This window comes from Lactuca virosa, chromosome 6 (genome assembly GCF_052849685.1).
Source record: "Lactuca virosa cultivar CGN04683 chromosome 6, Lactuca_virosa_CGN04683_v6, whole genome shotgun sequence".
In the NCBI taxonomy this organism is placed as follows: domain Eukaryota; kingdom Viridiplantae; phylum Streptophyta; class Magnoliopsida; order Asterales; family Asteraceae; genus Lactuca; species Lactuca virosa.
The window spans coordinates 181337960-181348166 of record NC_136431.1 but is presented as its reverse complement, the minus strand read 5'-3'; positions in this window follow the sequence as shown (position 1 = coordinate 181348166).

The following is a 10207-nucleotide window of genomic DNA, read 5'->3' as shown; positions in this document are numbered from 1 at the left end:
TTTGGTTGTGAAAACACCGTTTTTCTAATAGTGTGTTCACATAATATCCTTATGCTTATTATGAATTCTTAATCGTGATGGAAAAATTATGAGGCATGGTATTGGTGTTTATAGGAGACATTGATAGTTGCTTGTTGCATCACATACATGAAAGAAACTAGTTGGAAAACTAACCGACCATATTCAATATGATGCTTATTGGAATAACTGGGACATCGATATCTATCGACAATAATTTTACGGCGGTAATTTTGGTTGTGAAAACACCGTTTTTCTAATAGTGTGATCACATAATATCCTTATGCTTATTATGCAGCTTAATCGTGATGGAAAAATTATGAGGCATGGTATTGGTGTTTATAGGAGACATTGATAGTTGCTTGTTGCATCACATACATGAAAGAAACTAGTTGGAAAACTAACCGACCATATTCAATATGATGCTTATTGGAATAACTGGGACATCCATATCTATCGACAATAATTTTACGGCGGTAATTTTGGTTGTGAAAACACCGTTTTTCTAATAGTGTGATCACATAATATCCTTATGCTTATTATGCAGCTTAATCGTGATGGAAAAATTATGAGGCATGGTATTGGTGTTTATAGGAGACATTGATAGTTGCTTGTTGCATCACATACATGAAAGAAACTAGTTGGAAAACTAACCGACAATATTCAATATGATGCTTATTGGAATAACTGGGACATCCATATCTATCGACAATAATTTTACGGCGGTAATTTTGGTTGTGAAAACACCGTTTTTCTAATAGTGTGATCACATAATATCCTTATGCTTATTATGCAGCTTAATCGTGATGGAAAAATTATGAGGCATGGTATTGGTGTTTATAGGAGACATTGATAGTTGCTTGTTGCATCACATACCTGAAAGAAACTAGTTGGAAAACTAACCGACCATATTCAATATGATGCTTATTGGAATAACCGGGACATCGATATCTATCGACAATAATTTTACGGCGGTAATTTTGGTTGTGAAAACACCGTTTTTCTAATAGTGTGATCACATAATATCCTTATGCTTATTATGCAGCTTAATCGTGATGGAAAAATTATGAGGCATGGTATTGGTGTTTGTAGGAGACATTGATAGTTGCTTGTTGCATCACATACATGAAAGAAACTAGTTGGAAAACTAACCGACCATATTCAATATGATGCTTATTGGAATAACTGGGACATCGATATCTATCGACAATAATTTTTACGGCGGTAATTTTGGTTGTGAAAACACCGTTTTTCTAATAGTGTGATCACATAATATCCTTATGCTTATTATGCAGCTTAATCGTGATGGAAAAATTATGAGGCATGGTATTGGTGTTTATAGGAGACATTGATAGTTGCTTGTTGCATCACATACATGAAAGAAACTAGTTGGAAAACTAACCGACCATATTCAATATGATGCTTATTGGAATAACTGGGACATCGATATCTATCCACAATAATTTTACGGCGGTAATTTTGGTTGTGAAAACACCGTTTTTCTAATAGTGTGATCACATAATATCCTTATGCTTATTATGCAGCTTAATCGTGATGGAAAAATTATGAGGCATGGTATTGGTGTTTATAGGAGACATTGATAGTTGCTTGTTGCATCACATAAATGAAAGAAACTAGTTGGAAAACTAACCGACCATATTCAATATGATGCTTATTGGAATAACTGGGACATCGATATCTATCGACAATAATTTTACGGCGGTAATTTTGGTTGTGAAAACACCGTTTTTCTAATAGTGTGATCACAGAATATCCTTATGCTTATTATGCAGCTTAATCGTGATGGAAAAATTTTGAGGCATGGTATTGGTGTTTATAGGAGACATTGATAGTTGCTTGTTGCATCACATACATGAAAGAAACTAGTTGGAAAACTAACCGACCATATTCAATATGATGCTTATTGGAATAACTGGGACATCGATATCTATCGACAATAATTTTACGGCGGTAATTTTGGTTGTGAAAACACCGTTTTTCTAATAGTGTGATCACATAATATCCTTATGCTTATTATGCAGCTTAATCGTGATGGAAAAATTATGAGGCATGGTATTGGTGTTTATAGGAGACATTGATAGTTGCTTGTTGCATCACATACATGAAAGAAACTAGTTGGAAAACTAACCGACCATATTCAATATGATGCTTATTGGAATAACTGGGACATCCATATCTATCGACAATAATTTTACGGCGGTAATTTTGGTTGTGAAAACACCGTTTTTCTACTAGTGTGATCACATAATATCCTTATGCTTATTATGCAGCTTAATCGTGATGGAAAAATTATGAGGCATGGTATTGGTGTTTATAGGAGACATTGATAGTTGCTTGTTGCATCACATACATGAAAGAAACTAGTTGGAAAACTAACCGACCATATTCAATATGATGCTTATTGGAATAACTGGGACATCCATATCTATCGACAATAATTTTACGGCGGTAATTTTGGTTGTGAAAACACCGTTTTTCTAATAGTGTGATCACATAATACCCTTATGCTTATTATGCAGCTTAATCGTGATGGAAAAATTATGAGGCATGGTATTGGTGTTTATAGGAGACATTGATAGTTGCTTGTTGCATCACATACCTGAAAGAAACTAGTTGGAAAACTAACCGACCATATTCAATATGATGCTTATTGGAATAACTGGGACATCGATATCTATCGACAATAATTTTACGGCGGTAATTTTGGTTGTGAAAACACCGTTTTTCTAATAGTGTGATCACATAATATCCTTATGCTTATTATGCAGCTTAATCGTGATGGAAAAATTATGAGGCATGGTATTGGTGTTTATAGGAGACATTGATAGTTGCTTGTTGCATCACATACATGAAAGAAACTAGTTGGAAAACTAACCGACCATATTCAATATGATGCTTATTGGAATAACTGGGACATCGATATCTATCGACAATAATTTTACGGCGGTAATTTTGGTTGTGAAAACACCGTTTTTCTAATAGTGTGATCACATAATATCCTTATGCTTATTATGCATTCTTAATCGTGATGGAAAAATTATGAGGCATGGTATTGGTGTTTATAGGAGACATTGATAGCTGCTTGTTGCATCACATACATGAAAGAAACTAGTTGGAAAACTAACCGACCATATTCAATATGATGCTTATTGGAATAACTGGGACATCGATATCTATCGACAATAATTTTACGGCGGTAATTTTGGTTGTGAAAACACCGTTTTTCTAATAGTGTGATCACAGAATATCCTTATGCTTATTATGCAGCTTAATCGTGATGGAAAAATTATGAGGCATGGTATTGGTGTTTATAGGAGACATTGATAGTTGCTTGTTGCATCACATACATGAAAGAAACTAGTTGGAAAACTAACCGACCATATTCAATATGATGCTTATTGGAATAACTGGGACATCGATATCTATCGACAATAATTTTACGGCGGTAATTTTGGTTGTGAAAACACCGTTTTTCTAATAGTGTGTTCACATAATATCCTTATGCTTATTATGAATTCTTAATCGTGATGGAAAAATTATGAGGCATGGTATTGGTGTTTATAGGAGACATTGATAGTTGCTTGTTGCATCACATACATGAAAGAAACTAGTTGGAAAACTAACCGACCATATTCAATATGATGCTTATTGGAATAACTGGGACATCGATATCTATCGACAATAATTTTACGGCGGTAATTTTGGTTGTGAAAACACCGTTTTTCTAATAGTGTGATCACATAATATCCTTATGCTTATTATGCAGCTTAATCGTGATGGAAAAATTATGAGGCATGGTATTGGTGTTTATAGGAGACATTGATAGTTGCTTGTTGCATCACATACATGAAAGAAACTAGTTGGAAAACTAACCGACCATATTCAATATGATGCTTATTGGAATAACTGGGACATCCATATCTATCGACAATAATTTTACGGCGGTAATTTTGGTTGTGAAAACACCGTTTTTCTAATAGTGTGATCACATAATATCCTTATGCTTATTATGCAGCTTAATCGTGATGGAAAAATTATGAGGCATGGTATTGGTGTTTATAGGAGACATTGATAGTTGCTTGTTGCATCACATACATGAAAGAAACTAGTTGGAAAACTAACCGACCATATTCAATATGATGCTTATTGGAATAACTGGGACATCCATATCTATCGACAATAATTTTACGGCGGTAATTTTGGTTGTGAAAACACCGTTTTTCTAATAGTGTGATCACATAATATCCTTATGCTTATTATGCAGCTTAATCGTGATGGAAAAATTATGAGGCATGGTATTGGTGTTTATAGGAGACATTGATAGTTGCTTGTTGCATCACATACCTGAAAGAAACTAGTTGGAAAACTAACCGACCATATTCAATATGATGCTTATTGGAATAACTGGGACATCGATATCTATCGACAATAATTTTACGGCGGTAATTTTGGTTGTGAAAACACCGTTTTTCTAATAGTGTGATCACATAATATCCTTATGCTTATTATGCAGCTTAATCGTGATGGAAAAATTATGAGGCATGGTATTGGTGTTTATAGGAGACATTGATAGTTGCTTGTTGCATCACATACATGAAAGAAACTAGTTGGAAAACTAACCGACCATATTCAATATGATGCTTATTGGAATAACTGGGACATCGATATCTATCGACAATAATTTTACGGCGGTAATTTTGGTTGTGAAAACACCGTTTTTCTAATAGTGTGATCACATAATATCCTTATGCTTATTATGCATTCTTAATCGTGATGGAAAAATTATGAGGCATGGTATTGGTGTTTATAGGAGACATTGATAGCTGCTTGTTGCATCACATACATGAAAGAAACTAGTTGGAAAACTAACCGACCATATTCAATATGATGCTTATTGGAATAACTGGGACATCGATATCTATCGACAATAATTTTACGGCGGTAATTTTGGTTGTGAAAACACCGTTTTTCTAATAGTGTGATCACAGAATATCCTTATGCTTATTATGCAGCTTAATCGTGATGGAAAAATTATGAGGCATGGTATTGGTGTTTATAGGAGACATTGATAGTTGCTTGTTGCATCACATACATGAAAGAAACTAGTTGGAAAACTAACCGACCATATTCAATATGATGCTTATTGGAATAACTGGGACATCGATATCTATCGACAATAATTTTACGGCGGTAATTTTGGTTGTGAAAACACCGTTTTTCTAATAGTGTGTTCACATAATATCCTTATGCTTATTATGAATTCTTAATCGTGATGGAAAAATTATGAGGCATGGTATTGGTGTTTATAGGAGACATTGATAGTTGCTTGTTGCATCACATACATGAAAGAAACTAGTTGGAAAACTAACCGACCATATTCAATATGATGCTTATTGGAATAACTGGGACATCGATATCTATCGACAATAATTTTACGGCGGTAATTTTGGTTGTGAAAACACCGTTTTTCTAATAGTGTGATCACATAATATCCTTATGCTTATTATGCAGCTTAATCGTGATGGAAAAATTATGAGGCATGGTATTGGTGTTTATAGGAGACATTGATAGTTGCTTGTTGCATCACATACATGAAAGAAACTAGTTGGAAAACTAACCGACCATATTCAATATGATGCTTATTGGAATAACTGGGACATCCATATCTATCGACAATAATTTTACGGCGGTAATTTTGGTTGTGAAAACACCGTTTTTCTAATAGTGTGATCACATAATATCCTTATGCTTATTATGCAGCTTAATCGTGATGGAAAAATTATGAGGCATGGTATTGGTGTTTATAGGAGACATTGATAGTTGCTTGTTGCATCACATACATGAAAGAAACTAGTTGGAAAACTAACCGACCATATTCAATATGATGCTTATTGGAATAACTGGGACATCCATATCTATCGACAATAATTTTACGGCGGTAATTTTGGTTGTGAAAACACCGTTTTTCTAATAGTGTGATCACATAATATCCTTATGCTTATTATGCAGCTTAATCGTGATGGAAAAATTATGAGGCATGGTATTGGTGTTTATAGGAGACATTGATAGTTGCTTGTTGCATCACATACCTGAAAGAAACTAGTTGGAAAACTAACCGACCATATTCAATATGATGCTTATTGGAATAACCGGGACATCGATATCTATCGACAATAATTTTACGGCGGTAATTTTGGTTGTGAAAACACCGTTTTTCTAATAGTGTGATCACATAATATCCTTATGCTTATTATGCAGCTTAATCGTGATGGAAAAATTATGAGGCATGGTATTGGTGTTTGTAGGAGACATTGATAGTTGCTTGTTGCATCACATACATGAAAGAAACTAGTTGGAAAACTAACCGACCATATTCAATATGATGCTTATTGGAATAACTGGGACATCGATATCTATCGACAATAATTTTTACGGCGGTAATTTTGGTTGTGAAAACACCGTTTTTCTAATAGTGTGATCACATAATATCCTTATGCTTATTATGCAGCTTAATCGTGATGGAAAAATTATGAGGCATGGTATTGGTGTTTATAGGAGACATTGATAGTTGCTTGTTGCATCACATACATGAAAGAAACTAGTTGGAAAACTAACCGACCATATTCAATATGATGCTTATTGGAATAACTGGGACATCGATATCTATCCACAATAATTTTACGGCGGTAATTTTGGTTGTGAAAACACCGTTTTTCTAATAGTGTGATCACATAATATCCTTATGCTTATTATGCAGCTTAATCGTGATGGAAAAATTATGAGGCATGGTATTGGTGTTTATAGGAGACATTGATAGTTGCTTGTTGCATCACATACATGAAAGAAACTAGTTGGAAAACTAACCGACCATATTCAATATGATGCTTATTGGAATAACTGGGACATCGATATCTATCGACAATAATTTTACGGCGGTAATTTTGGTTGTGAAAACACCGTTTTTCTAATAGTGTGATCACATAATGTCCTTATGCTTGTTATGTAGCTTAATCGTGATGGAAAAATTATGAGGCATGGTATTGGTGTTTATAGGAGACATTGATAGTTGCTTGTTGCATCACATACATGAAAGAAACTAGTTGGAAAACTAACCGACCATATTCAATATGATGCTTATTGGAATAACTGGGACATCGATATCTATCGACAATAATTTTACGGCGGTAATTTTGGTTGTGAAAACACCGTTTTTCTAATAGTGTGATCACATAATATCCTTATGCTTATTATGCAGCTTAATCGTGATGGAAAAATTATGAGGCATGGTATTCGTGTTTATAGGAGACATTGATAGTTGCTTGTTGCATCACATACATGAAAGAAACTAGTTGGAAAACTAACCGACCATATTCAATATGATGCTTATTGGAATAACTGGGACATCCATATCTATCGACAATAATTTTACGGCGGTAATTTTGGTTGTGAAAACACCGTTTTTCTAATAGTGTGATCACATAATATCCTTATGCTTATTATGCAGCTTAATCGTGATGGAAAAATTATGAGGCATGGTATTGGTGTTTATAGGAGACATTGATAGTTGCTTGTTGCATCACATACATGAAAGAAACTAGTTGGAAAACTAACCGACCATATTCAATATGATGCTTATTGGAATAACCGGGACATCGATATCTATCGACAATAATTTTACGGCGGTAATTTTGGTTGTGAAAACACCGTTTTTCTAATAGTGTGATCACATAATATCCTTATGCTTATTATGCAGCTTAATCGTGATGGAAAAATTATGAGGCATGGTATTGGTGTTTGTAGGAGACATTGATAGTTGCTTGTTGCATCACATACATGAAAGAAACTAGTTGGAAAACTAACCGACCATATTCAATATGATGCTTATTGGAATAACTGGGACATCGATATCTATCGACAATAATTTTTACGGCGGTAATTTTGGTTGTGAAAACACCGTTTTTCTAATAGTGTGATCACATAATATCCTTATGCTTATTATGCAGCTTAATCGTGATGGAAAAATTATGAGGCATGGTATTGGTGTTTATAGGAGACATTGATAGTTGCTTGTTGCATCACATACATGAAAGAAACTAGTTGGAAAACTAACCGACCATATTCAATATGATGCTTATTGGAATAACTGGGACATCGATATCTATCGACAATAATTTTACGGCGGTAATTTTGGTTGTGAAAACACCGTTTTTCTAATAGTGTGATCACATAATATCCTTATGCTTATTATGCAGCTTAATCGTGATGGAAAAATTATGAGGCATGGTATTGGTGTTTATAGGAGACATTGATAGTTGCTTGTTGCATCACATACATGAAAGAAACTAGTTGGAAAACTAACCGACCATATTCAATATGATGCTTATTGGAATAACTGGGACATCGATATCTATCGACAATAATTTTACGGCGGTAATTTTGGTTGTGAAAACACCGTTTTTCTAATAGTGTGATCACATAATATCCTTATGCTTATTATGCATTCTTAATCGTGATGGAAAAATTATGAGGCATGGTATTGGTGTTTATAGGAGACATTGATAGCTGCTTGTTGCATCACATACATGAAAGAAACTAGTTGGAAAACTAACCGACCATATTCAATATGATGCTTATTGGAATAACTGGGACATCGATATCTATCGACAATAATTTTACGGCGGTAATTTTGGTTGTGAAAACACCGTTTTTCTAATAGTGTGATCACAGAATATCCTTATGCTTATTATGCAGCTTAATCGTGATGGAAAAATTATGAGGCATGGTATTGGTGTTTATAGGAGACATTGATAGTTGCTTGTTGCATCACATACATGAAAGAAACTAGTTGGAAAACTAACCGACCATATTCAATATGATGCTTATTGGAATAACTGGGACATCGATATCTATCGACAATAATTTTACGGCGGTAATTTTGGTTGTGAAAACACCGTTTTTCTAATAGTGTGTTCACATAATATCCTTATGCTTATTATGAATTCTTAATCGTGATGGAAAAATTATGAGGCATGGTATTGGTGTTTATAGGAGACATTGATAGTTGCTTGTTGCATCACATACATGAAAGAAACTAGTTGGAAAACAAACGACCATATTCAATATGATGCTTATTGGAATAACTGGGACATCGATATCTATCGACAATAATTTTACGGCGGTAATTTTGGTTGTGAAAACACCGTTTTTCTAATAGTGTGATCACATAATATCCTTATGCTTATTATGCAGCTTAATCGTGATGGAAAAATTATGAGGCATGGTATTGGTGTTTATAGGAGACATTGATAGTTGCTTGTTGCATCACATACATGAAAGAAACTAGTTGGAAAACTAACCGACCATATTCAATATGATGCTTATTGGAATAACTGGGACATCCATATCTATCGACAATAATTTTACGGCGGTAATTTTGGTTGTGAAAACACCGTTTTTCTAATAGTGTGATCACATAATATCCTTATGCTTATTATGCAGCTTAATCGTGATGGAAAAATTATGAGGCATGGTATTGGTGTTTATAGGAGACATTGATAGTTGCTTGTTGCATCACATACATGAAAGAAACTAGTTGGAAAACTAACCGACCATATTCAATATGATGCTTATTGGAATAACTGGGACATCCATATCTATCGACAATAATTTTACGGCGGTAATTTTGGTTGTAAAAACACCGTTTTTCTAATAGTGTGATCACATAATATCCTTATGCTTATTATGCAGCTTAATCGTGATGGAAAAATTATGAGGCATGGTATTGGTGTTTATAGGAGACATTGATAGTTGCTTGTTGCATCACATACCTGAAAGAAACTAGTTGGAAAACTAACCGACCATATTCAATATGATGCTTATTGGAATAACCGGGACATCGATATCTATCGACAATAATTTTACGGCGGTAATTTTGGTTGTGAAAACACCGTTTTTCTAATAGTGTGATCACATAATATCCTTATGCTTATTATGCAGCTTAATCGTGATGGAAAAATTATGAGGCATGGTATTGGTGTTTGTAGGAGACATTGATAGTTGCTTGTTGCATCACATACATGAAAGAAACTAGTTGGAAAACTAACCGACCATATTCAATATGATGCTTATTGGAATAACTGGGACATCGATATCTATCAACAATAATTTT